The sequence below is a fragment of the Seriola aureovittata genome, chromosome 12 (assembly GCF_021018895.1).
Source record: "Seriola aureovittata isolate HTS-2021-v1 ecotype China chromosome 12, ASM2101889v1, whole genome shotgun sequence".
In the NCBI taxonomy this organism is placed as follows: Eukaryota; Metazoa; Chordata; class Actinopteri; order Carangiformes; family Carangidae; genus Seriola; species Seriola aureovittata.
In genome coordinates this window covers 4,519,216-4,532,704 of record NC_079375.1, presented here as the reverse complement: position 1 = coordinate 4,532,704, position 13,489 = coordinate 4,519,216, and positions in this window count along the sequence as shown.

Below are 13,489 nucleotides of genomic sequence, written 5' to 3'. Positions count from 1 at the left end.
TGGATCCTGTTGTGTTTTGCTTCTCCCTCTGGGTTATGACAAAGGTTGAAGGTCCAAATCCTGTGTTTGATTTGCTTACTGACTCATTTTTAATCCCTCATCAAATCTCTTGTAGTTAGGTTATTTGTTGAATGGCTAAACCAAACAATACAGGGCCGAGTTTCAAAGATAAAAGTGGGAGTATATTTGCTATTCTATCTAGCTAAATGACAACCTGCCAATTTTATTACATGTCATTTTATAACAAAACCAAGCATCTCCAGCCAAAGCAGTGGCTCAGTAAGGCTTTAAAGAAAACTTGTTAAAGAAAACCACGTCTTCTTTAGAGAAGAACAAGCTGAGGTCCAAAGTTTCCTTTCAATGATAATTTTAACTTGCTGATGTTCAAAACATGTTTTTCATATCAACTAGCCTGTTTAGCATGCTAACATTTTCTGATTAGCACTCAAAACAGAGTCAATTTTGGCCTGATGGTGGTCAGAGGATCAAAGTCAAGAGATTATTACAATTCATCCTCTGGCGACCTTGAATGTTATAATATTTAAGGCAACTCATCCAAAACTGGACCAACTGGTGGACCAACTTACTGAACACAAACCAACTCACATTGTCACCTTAAAGGCATGTCGCTGGTGTTGATAAAAGAGACACAAGCTGTGTCTCAATTCAGAGGCTGTGAGATGGTATAGTCTACTGTTGTATTATTTGTGGAATCCGCCATATTCTTGTTTTGAAAAGTGATTCTATAGTGAGTCATCACCTGCTTGTAATGAATCTCTGGATAGGTCGGGCCGTGAAGGATACACCCATTGGCTCCTTCGTTGAAGTATTCAATTCCATATTTGAAGGAGCCTTCAAAATGGAAAATGAAGTGACACGACATGAAGCGATGTGTTTTATGCTTATGGTTTGTTTGGTAAAAAGAGAAGAAGAAACACGGTCACCATTGGCGCAGTGACTGAACAAGAAAAAACAGAAACATCCACTTTTGACACCAAATACCACAGTTCAATCCACAGTGTTTGATTGACAGGAAGTAAACTCACAGATGGATTTGTTTTATATGTTGGATGACTGAATTATTCGAGAATGATACATCTTTTACTGTAAATGTTAATAAAAGAGGGAATCATAAATGGTAAAATCTGTTTTCGATTGTTCCTGGTATCACCACACCCCGATGTGTGATGTCACTGCAGATGTTTTGCTTTGACATCTAATGAAAAACACCTGATGTGTCATCACTAATAGTTATTCTGCTAATAAAAAGTAGAAAATATGAAATAGACACCGATAGAACTGATAAAAGATGCAAGACTCAAGACCTACAAGATAAACATAAATAAAAAAAGCCGTTCAAGCAATCGTCAGAATAACCTCTTACCCTCCTGCAGTGGTGACTGTAGGGTTTATGAGTGTGATTTAAAGGTTTGTGGGACTTGAGAGGTAATGGCTTGAAACATCCACAATGCCTATGAAATAAACCGAAAGATAAAGGAGGAGAGAGGGTCTTTCAGCCAAAAGTTACATAATATTTCCAGGCTCGCAGCAGCACCGGTAATAAACACGCTCCATATCCATCAAATAGTCAAATTACAGGACTAATGACCCTGGCCCACGCTGTAATAATCCCTCATGCTTTGCTGCTGGGTATTCCTTTTGAAGATCAGTTACCAGTCAGCTCCAGGTTGTTACAGATCTGTAGTATCGTTTGTGTCTTTGACTTTTATCAGAACTGACCTCCAATTATAGTTAACCTCGTTCCCTCATGTGCACTGTTGAACTCTTTCCTCCTGACCTTTTCCTTTTCTGCTTTGTGCAACTGAGACTGAGGCACTCTGAAAGTGGTAAACTTCAGTATCCTCATGCGTTATGTAAGACTCCTTGTGAATATTTTGCACTCTAAATGGCTCCCAGCCGGGATCGATCTGTGTTACATCTGAGTTTTAAAGCATTTTTAACCGTTTGGTTGCACTTCAACTGTACTGTGTATTATAGTTGAGTATGGGTGTAAAAATACAACGTACATTGTGCAGTTTGCAATGTTATTTACTTGACCCTGGCATGTTGATTTTGACAGAGAAACTCATTGAACAAGCAGAAATGGCACATTTCTTGGTTCCAAGTCGTCCAACCTAAACAACCATACAGGTCTTTTTTTTTCAACCCTCTGATAGGACCAAAAGGAGACTCTCCTGAAATAGCGTCCCTATGGCAGCAGGCGTACCGGACCTTGGTTGTCATGGTTACAATAATAAACATGCAGACTGTACCAACAGCGGCGTACATACCTTTGTCGCCATAGTTGCTATAATAACGGTCACGGCTTGGTTAGGTTTAGGAAAAGATCGTGATTAGGGGTTAAAATAAGTACTTCCTCAACATTAGATGGTTTCTGTTGTCATGGTTACAATATAACTGCTGGTTTCACATGGGAATTGAACACCGCTCTCCTGTTTCATATTCCTGTGTTTTGTTGACCCATCCACCGACCACCTCGTCCTCCTGAAGTGGACTTTTTGTCTCTTTATACTACATCACTGCACTTTTCCCGTTGCTCCTGTCATAATTACTACGACCGCAACAAAACGTAAATATGGGTCACAAACGACCTGTGGGCTCGTTTTTTTTTTTTTTTTTTGCTGCTTTTCTCTGGTTTATATTATTGTAAATTAAATATCTTTGAGGTTTGGACTGTTGTTCAGGTCATACAAGCAATTTGAAGATATCATCTAAGGTTCTAGGAAACTGTGAGGGGAATTATTTTAGACTGAGCAAATACTTAGAAGAAATCCTCTTAGGTTAATAAGGTAACCACTACATTACAGTAAATTCATCTGGATCCTTTTTCTCCAAAGTGACTCCCATTTTCTACCAGTTTCAGTTTCTGTCTGAGCTGTTTATCTTTGTCTCCATAATCGGCACTATCCATATTTTTTCCTGTTTATTTTAAACCAACTTTAAAAGAAGAATTCAAAAGCATTATGTCCTTCACCACAGGGTTTTTTCATGAAGGGGGTGTCAGGTCATGTCAATATTCAATGCTGTAGATGGAAACAGATATTTAGCTTTTAAAAAAAATGACATGACCTTCATTAATCACTGTATTTGTCAAGTCAGACGTGAAGGAATTTGTCTAGTGGCACTGGCACTGACGCAGACTGACAGTTTACGCAGGAGGAGTGAGATGAAACTGAGCACTAAACACTTTGGCTGTGAGTCAGTCAGATGGGGAAATAGATGACACAGTGAGTGACACCTGAGCCGGTGCACATCTGGTTTCGGGAGTGAACCTTCTCCCTGGGCCACACGTGGTTTTCATTGAGGCTACATGCTACAGGGTCGACCCCTTGCCTGTAAGGAAAAAAACCTGAGGCAGCGACCCCCACTTGCATCTGGAGTCCTGCTGGATGCCTCCCCAGCAGGCTCCACTTGACCCACTTTCTGCCCTGATAGTTCTTTCCCCCCCCCCCTCTTCTTGCTTTCGGTTCAGTGGCTGACTTGGCTCGCTCTTGGTTGCTGTAATGTCAAGCTCTAGCAACATGCTGTAATGTTGTCGATTTGATTCTGCGCTAATTATGCAACCGCTGAGCTACATGAGGAGCCAGGAGCCAAAGAATGGTTATTACTCTGTAACATCAGTGTAATCATACAGCAGATTTTTTTCACCAGACTAAAAAAAAAAAAAACTGTCAAAAAAATAACAGAAAACGGATCTTGAAAAACAAAAGTATTACTGTGACACAATTGTCTTAAAGCCAGTTACTTACTCTGGGTCAAGTCTGAGGAATTTGTCATTACATAACAAAAGGACAGAGCAGAAAATGACAGGTAAATTACATTTTCCACTGCACTGCTTCAGTATCAAACTACCTTATGTTTTCTACTCATATTTCCTCCAGCTATGGCATTAATCTCAGCAGCTCTTTGTTTTCAATGAAAAGACATTTCGCTCGTTTCATAACAATTCATTTCCCCCCCCACCTTCAGAAGATTTAGAGGGGACAAAGGTCATGAGACCAGATACTAAATCACAACATGAAATTACCACCAATGATGTAGTCATAGTAGATGAACTGAAAGTTAAGTCTTTCTCAAGTTTCACTTAATAATTAAAAAAGTGCTATAAGGATGATTTATTTTGGGGAAAATACACTCATTTGCCTTCTTTGCAAGAGTGAGCAGTGAAAATCAGCTCCATTGTCATGCCTTTGTGTTGTGTGTTGGAGGAAACAGCTGGCTCAGGTTATTTCAAAGTAACCAAATACAACTACCGACACCTCCGAAGTTGAGTTGTTAACACTTTGTAACTCTTTTGTTATGAACAAAAAGATGATTGTGGAAATTTGCAGAAGCTCTGAGAGGATGGATAAATTGTTTCATTAAGAAATCATAGAGAATCCAACACATACAGTAACTTCCCCTACAATCACAAACATATATTTCTGTTCATGTCCAGATTAAACTAATGAGACGGATCAGATCTTGTGTTTAATTACTGGGATTTAGAGGTGTTGGTAGTTTTTTGTTTGTTTCTTTTGTTTTTGCTTTTCAATCAGGGCAAAGTCAGGGTATTCATTTTCCCCATTTCCAGTCTTTATGCTAAGCTAGGCTAAGCATGTCACGATTTCAGCTCTCATCTCAGTCTCAGCAAGAAACCATTCTGACACACAGCTGGCCATTAAATGTCATTAAATGCTGAGGTTTGAATGTAGGTTGTGACGCTGGTTTTGACCGACATTCAACGTCAGGACAACAATTTTATGCAAATTATTGACAGTTGTTAGTAACCAAAATCCAGCATCTTCCAAACATCTCACGCTAACGCCACCATAACATTTAAAATACTGGCATTCTAGTTGTGAGCAGAACCGAACATCTTGCTAAACATCACAGTGTCAATGAGGGAAGGCCAACCTCATTTTCATTTCCAACCAAAATTTAATGTTCAGCTTTTTTCTGACGTGACACTGACGTCAAGTGCCTGCTGGGAAGTAAATGAGTGTATTTCCCGACATGTTGAATCATGCTGTTCAAACAGAGTCAGACACTATATCAGCAAAATGGCAAAAAAATTTATAGCAACTAAGAACTTAAAATGCTAGAAATGGTTAATATTGGTTACTAGTGGCTCTATATGTATGTGTATATATGTGTGTATATATATATGTGTGTGTGTGTGTGTGTGTGTGTGTGTGTGTGTGTGTGTGTGTGTTAATAAGGACAAGGGCATTCTTACTTTGACTTGACAATGATCCAACATGTTGTGAATCTTCCTGCTTTGACAGGAAAAAAAAGGTATAAAATTGTGCTGAGGCACAAAAAAAAAACAAAATCAACCTCTCGCTCTTTAACAGCTCCAAAGATCTATGAACAATTGTCTCCCCTGTCAAGCTGCTAAAAAAGCGTGGTTGTTTCTCTTAACTTGGCAACTGCATAAAATTATAGTTAATGTATGAGTCCTATTTGTCATAAATGGAGTTTGTGCGGTTCTTCCAAGCTGCTCTAACAAAAAGATCTATGGCTGAGGAAATCGCAGCGCGGCCAAATGCAGGTGACAATGATTAATCCACTTAGTGTTTTACTTTTGACCTCAATATCCGATACATACACACACACACACACACACACACTCACACACTAAGACACTTTTCCCAGCTTGACTGTTCAATCACATTAATAGGTCAGCTGTAATTTTTCAACCTTTTTTTTTTTTTTTCAACCTCCATGCCAGTGGCGAGTCGTGGCATTATGCACTGAGATTATTTATCAATTGAATATGTTTTGTATCGTCAATGCAACTGCTGCTTGAAGGTTTTTTTTTTTTTTAACCGTTTCCACAACATCACGAGTTTTGGGGCACACTGCAACTTCTGTGGCAGTGCAGACATCCCCCTCAAGAATAAAGGATACAATGGGTGGTTTATTACAGCATGTTTATTGAATTCCCAAAGCAGTTGTATCTTGTTTCATGCACACTGCAGTTCATTTTAGCCCGGTTGCCTTAAGGAAGGAGACGATTTCAAAACAACAAAACGTTCAGAATTAAATTACATTCGCTGAAATACAAGAACAAAGCAGAACCAAACTCATACATAAATTTGTTCAGGTCATAAACCCGCATAGCTCGGTCATATTCTGAAGAGCCATGAGGGCTTGAATGAAGTTAAAATACGACTTTTGTTGAATCTGTCCTCAAGCGTAATTCTAAAACACCACAACTCTCTTAGCAGGCGATAAAACAACCTTGACACATGTTTTTATAGGAGATGTTTTTGGATCGGGAAATAATCAAAGTCTGTGTTTATTCAGAGTGCTTCAGATTCTTTTTTAGTTCAGTTTTATTCAATTGAACACAACCTAATAACCTAGAAAAAAAATTTGACACTGATAGATGTCGAAACATGAAGCCTGTAGCTGCTACTTACATCTTTTTATGAAAGAATAACCTAGATTAAACCATTCACTTTCCAATATCAGTTCAAAAAAAGTTCCTATAAAGCAGCTTTAACATGAAGGTAATAACCATGCACTACTACCATGTTGTTACTGAACTCAACATCATGATTAATTAATCCAGGAATAGCTTTTGATTAATTGTCTGGTTGATAAAATGTTATAAGATAAAGAATATTGTCCACGTTGTGACAGTTTGACTTTGTAAGTTCTGATTTCTAAGTTTTATTTTATCAGGGGTGCCAGCCAGGTTTCTCTCCTGGCTTTTAAGATTGTTGGCATTGAAGTTTTGTTTTGTTGGTGGTTTTTCTCCCTTTTACCATGTTTACATCAAACTTCACAAAGGTGCACATTCAAAATGTAATCCCCCCCCACACACACATTGAACAACTGAATTTAAGTCCCACAAAGAACAACACAAGCACAAAATCTTACTGCAAAAACCAAAATGTCTGCATATTCAAATTTATTCACAAAGAATTCCCAAATCCCACAGTCCCAAAGTCACAAAACCAGAAAAAGAACAATCAAAATCAAATATTCCACTTCGGGTTTTCCTTCCAGTTATTTTCAATCCAGGTAAAACACGTTGACAAGAAAAAAAAAAGAAACTTAAATTCAGCTCGTTTAGAGAAACCCAGTATAATTGAGTTCAGTTCAGTTCAGTTCAGTTACTCGCACACAAACAGAAAACCTAAAGCCAAAGTTTTCTTGCACTTACAACATCAGTCAGTCAGTCAGTCAGTCAGTCAGTCATGGCAGTCAGTCACTCAGTTTTGATCCAATCTGGGAAATTGCTGGGTTGTGGGTAAACTGTCTGTGAAGAACAGACAGATTGGTTGTGGAGCTATCTTTGAGAGAGTGGAGGTATTGGATCATGGAACCATCTGATGGGAGATAAACGTTAGGGTTTCATTGTGGCGCATAATGTGACTAATATGTGAATGTGGTGAAACACTGTTTCCGCAGGGTGTATAATGTGATGACATCCAACATTTCATAGATGGCCTCTTTTTAAATTGTTGATTTTGTGGCTAATAGTCCAAATCCCAAAGATTTTCAAATTGCAAATGATAAACAGACAACAGCAGTAAAATCTATTATTTTAGCACTAGTTTGTAAGTTTGTAAATTCCTTTGGACATTGTTTTCTTGTTTCTTTCGTGTTAAGTAACTGTCTGTAACAGCACTCGGCACATTGACACGCCGACAGCTCCAGCTGCCAGACAGAGAGGTCAGTGAAATGCTGCTACATTACAACAATAAACAGCAAACAGCACGCTCACGTCCACGAGCTCTGCTGCTCTGCGATGCTTTAAACCAGAGGAAACCAAACATAGCAAAGTGGAAAAAGATGATGTTGCCGAGTCCAGCTTTTTCCTGGCAGAGAGCTCGCTCACTGCTGTTTAAGAGACAGTTTAGATTTTTTTTTTTTTTTTTTTTGAGTTTGGAGTTTTGTTACTTCCTCTGAACAGAAAGAGCCAATAACCTGCTCCTCCTGCACGGCGTTCCAGCAGCTGTCTAACATGGCCTTCACTCTTCTCCTCCAGGGATCCCCCCAGCGATTCTGTTACTCTGAAAACTTTACTGAACTTTTGTGAGATAAACCCTTCAGGGGTTCATGCAGTCTGACAATGATGTAGACTTACCCAGAATGCAAAGTGACTGTTTATCATTTCTTCTTATTTTACATTGCATGGTGGTAGTCTGGTGCTTTAAGTGCGGGGCAGGAGGCTCGCTACATGATGTTTGGCTGGAAAACATCTCACATTCACTGCCTTTGTTCTTGTAGCCTGTCTCCTAGACATTATAATCACACACAACAATATATTTCTTGTAGGAAACGTAATGCTGGCTGGATTGTGTTCAGAGGCGACATGTTTTTTGAATGAATTCATTAACGGCAGTGAGTCAGCAGGAGGTGGTTGGGGTGGATGGTGCAGGACTGTCACAACACAGACTCATGTCTGCAATGAGATTTAGGCAACAAAAGCTCTTGGAAATGGAAAAAGTGTGGTTTTGGTTCACCTCGACCAAGTGCTTTGAATGCCTGAACAAACTGCTGTACTCACTACAGATGGAGACTGTCCTGCAAGTTCAGATACTTCAGCAGAAAACAAATAAGTTGTCCGTGAACATTTAACTGAGATATTCAGATGCAACATATTTGCAACTTGCCAGATATGTAAACTAATAACAGAGATCAATACAAAATCTGGTCACAATTAGGTTTTCCTAAAACACAGCATTTGCCTTTATAGTTCAGCTGTATAACTGAACTTGTAGGAGACAGAGTTGCAGACACAACATAATACCAGCAATAAAAATATCAAACATTGAAATCTAAAATTACAGCCTCTGGTTGTAGTTTACATCTATGTCTGTGTCACCAGGTCAGTATTCGACCAAATGTGGAATATGGTTGCAATCTCCCCGTCTGTTCCTGAGCTCCAGTGTTGACTAACGGCCAGAAAAGTGTTTTTTACATAACATTATGATGTCACAGTGAAGTTGACCTCAAATATGATCGCTTCATCATTTATCCTATTGGACATTAGTGTGAAATTTTGTCATAATAGCCATATACATTTTTATGATACGGCCAAAAACGTGTTTTGTGAGGTCACAGTGACCTTGACCTTTGACCTCTGACCTCCATTTTTTGATTAGCTCCTCTTAAGTTCAAATGAGCACATGTGCCCAAATTTTTAGAAATTCCCTCAAGTCATTCCTGAGATAATGCCTCTGGCCCTGGCTGTCACCAGCGTGGAGCCGTGATGATTTGGAGTTTTTGGATTTTTCCAGACAACATGGAAAGATTGCGAGCGGCAAGTAAACAGTTTGAGCCCCAGTGAAGCTGATGATGAGGTTAATGCTGCATGCAGGACAGCTCAGCAGCAATGGAAAGCTCTCAAGTTTTAGTTTTCATATGACAAAGTCTATGGTTACGCCCCGTGTTAGCATTATAGGCACTAGATTGTTTAATTAGCTGAGTTGACTGTACATTTTGGATTTCGTTTATTTGGTACTGTCCTACCTACACGTATAGTCTGTGTGTCCCTACCCTCTGACATGACCCACATCAGTGCTTCCTGAGTCAGCTCTCCTACAGCTCGGTGTAGGTTTAGGGAAAGAACAGCGTTTGGGTTAAAACAAGCTGGAAACTGAAATGATGAGCTGTCTTAAAAATTCTTTTTTTGGGGGGGGTGGGGGGTGGGGGGGTTAAATTGCAGATCAAATATGAAGTAATGCTACCTTAAGTCTAGTTTTCCACACTTATGATTTCCCATTGAGCTGTTAGTTCTGTCAAATAACTGAGCACAGCAGCAAAGCGACTAATGTTTCCAATATATCTGATGTAGCGCTGCAGCTGCTGTTGGATTTACTTATGAAATCCACTCATCTGCAATATTTCATTCTTTTGTTGCCTCCTCTCTGAATGTTTTGTTGTCACACCCGCTGAACAGAGGGTTCCATTTTTATTTGTGGAATTAAACGGGATGAGAATCCACTACACTGCATTACCTGACTGACGCTCATCTGACACGTGTATTTTAACATGGAGCACAGTGAAGTATCTGACCTCTGTCGAGCTGACTGGACTCTCCGTGTCGTCCCTCCTCACCATCTCCTTCCTTCCCTCCTCACCATCTCCTTCCTTGCCTCCTCGCTCTCCGTGGGAGCGAGCCTCTCTCCCCAGCCTTTCACCCTGGCTCCGTGCCAGGCGCTATTTGGCTGTGGAACATTATTTGGAATTCACACGCATTTGAAGGGGACACGGCAGGGGGAATTTCTCAGCACGCCGGGGGTGTTCGCGGTGCCTGGGGAAGGAGGTGACGGGGGCATTTGGCTCAGAGAGCGATCGTTTCGCCAAATCACAGATCTCAGTGGATAGAAATGGCAGCGCATCCGTGTTTTTGTGAATGTTCTGATTGTTACCGACTCACAACATGGTTTGGAGATCTTCATGGTGGTGTTGGGGTGGGGTGGGGGGGCAGTCTGAGTGTGGGGCAAGGGGCATCTTAGGCTTTTATTCCTCTTTCTCTTCCTCTTTGTCTTTCTTATCTCTTTCTGTCTTTTCCTGGCAGAGCTGGGTTGTTAACTTGATCACAGACTGAAAGAGAAAGAATGATTTCATTAATGATGATGGGGGCATTTTTCTGCAAGCACTGCCTGAAATTCTACAGGGCCTTGTAGGGAAAAGAGAGGGCGGCTGGGGGGCTACAATAGCTGCACAGTCTTGACTGCCCCTTTGACAAAAGGATGTAATGTGGATAGGAGCTCTGAGGCGTGAACTAAATGCTTGTGTCATGTGTCAGATATGTTCGAAGATAGAAAATGGGAGTCATTGAAATTTCTGCGCTGGTTTATTTCAGAGTTGGTAGAGCTGGTATTTTCAGAGACCTGCATGACTAAATAAGATTTAAAAAACCATCACTTGTAGCAGCCTGCAAATAAACGTCCGACAATTGCAGTCACTCTGAAATGCATGAGCGGATCACAGCTTTTGAGAAACACGTCTGTGCATGTGCTTTTATTAGCCATGCTTCCATTCCACTGATGGACCAACTCTCCCCGAACATCCCCAAAACCAACAGGGCATACTACTTTAATAGTATCGTGGCAAGCTTACGCAAAATGCAAGCTTGGATAGAGTTTTTTCTTATCCGGTTTCTGGGATTTTTACTTGCTTTATTGGATAGGACAGTGAAGAGAGACAGGTATACAGTGATGGAGGGTAGGAGACCGGCATGCTACAGGGTACGGCCAGCCGGGAGTCGCACCGCAAAACGATACTCAGGGCATTTGCGCTCATGTGGTATGTGGTGTAACCACTCAGCTATCAGGTTGTCCCCAACGTGGGATCATGGGCAAACCCTGCGCCTCACATACTGCACTGTAAGAAGCGGTGCTATTTATGTAGCATCAAGTCGTAGTGACGACAATACTGGTAAAACTTAGCACTTAACACTGGCCTGTTGTGTTTGTTATTTGATTTGATGAGTCCATGATCCTGTCTGTTGTCCGTGGTTGATAGTTAAAAGACTACTGATAACTGGTTAAATTTATCCGAGCGCAGGCTAACCGTTAGCTTCTCCTTTCAAATGACACACTGATCATTTTTGACGTAAATCATAAAACAAACTGTTCACTGGCGTAGCTATCTGAGCAGGCAGTGTAGCAAAGCAGTCGGTTACATTGCTGTGAGTCCAGCAACACTTCAAAACAACCAATCCAATCAGAGTTAGCATGAATTTACATGTGAGTTGATTTTATATTGAAAACAACACACATACAATACTCGCTAGTAGGCTTTGTGGTCACTCACAGACAGTTTGCGAAACACTGAATTTAAAACATGATATTTTAACAAATTGACTCACTCTTAGAGAAAGGCTGTTTTAGGCACATTTCTTACATTTGTTATGTCAATTTTTCTTCCTCAGTCAAGGTTAAGTACTTCTTTTTAATATAATATTTTGTACATTTATGGGGTATTCACTTTTATATTCACAGATCAAAATGTACATAAACACAAGTGGATGGATGGTGGATGCAGTGCGTCTACTGTAATGCTATTCCCCCAGGGTCAGGGTTACCGCAATTGGCTCCAACTGGTGCAGGAACTGCTGCATGAATTATTAGCGAGATCAAGAGACATGAACATAAACCCCTTCCTGCTACATTCACCTTCCCCAGGCTCCCTGTTAGGCTTTTGTATTGATTTTTAAAAAATTTTTACTACTGACTTTTAAAGCTTTAAATAGCCATGCTCCAAAATTCATTACCGAACTCATAAACCCTTGTGTGCCTGCACAACCAGAGGTAGAAGTGAACTTAATGACGCCAAACAAAATGAAAACATGAAAATACCTCACTTTATGTGGCTTTGTTCATTTTTTTTATCACAGAATTTACATATTAAAAGAAACAAAGAAACTATCACCCTTATTTTATTCAAATGCAAAATCTAAAGTTTTTATTGGGGGAGGGGGGCATGGGAATGTGGGGGTGTTCTAAAGAAAATTACAAGAAGAAGAGGTCCTAAGTGTAAATTAAGCTGTCTAGATCCAGGGGTGACAATGATGAGCAGATCAGAAGGGGTGAGGAGCAGGAGGAGGAGGAGGAGTGGTGGGAAGGAAGAGAAGTAAAGAAAGATGTGTGAAGAGAGAAGGAGGCTGGAGGAGGAGGAGGAGGAAGCGCCGGGCTGCTGTGTGTGAAGCCTCGCTGTGTCTTCCTCTAAGAATCAGCCCTCTGAACTGGATGACACGCACAGACAAAACAATCTGTGTGTGAGACACAAGACAGTTAAATGGATTCTTTCTAGTGTGAGCTTGAGGTGACTGTGTGTGTGTGTGTGTGAGAGAGAGAGAGAGAGAGAGAAAACAGAGGGACATCAGGAGAAAAAAAAACTGTCTGTCTGATCTGCAACAAACACCCTTTAAACAACTAAATCTACAAACTGGTGAGTTTGTGGGTTCATTGTGTCTGCTTCATTTGGGCTGGTGTGAATGCTGTCATCCGAACTCTCGTGCAGACCAATCACAGGACTGAATGCTAGCTAGTAGATGATGTGACATACGGATGCAAGATCTTCTGATAAGCAAGGTAACATGTACGTGCATCAGCATCAGGACTGATCTACAGGTGAGCAACCTTAAGCCAGTATGAGTGTTATTGGACTGAGACTGAGGATATCTTGTTATCTTAAAATTTCACTATCATCATGCCAAAAACCAGGTTTCAGTGTTTTCCCCGGACATTTATTAAAAGGCTGATATTGATCTAATCTTGTGTGTGTATCCTTTGCTGGCTCCGACATGAGAGCACACACACACACACACACACACACACACACACACACACTGTCAGGAGATGTTACTGTGGCTATACATGTGCTCTCATGTGTGCAGGGTTATCCTCAGCGTGTCCTCCAAACACCAAACAAAAGTGTCTAAGTGGCAGAATGGGGGCTGAAACCATGCAATTTTGATGAAACACATCTTCACGACCCAACGCTTTCTTTTAGCGGC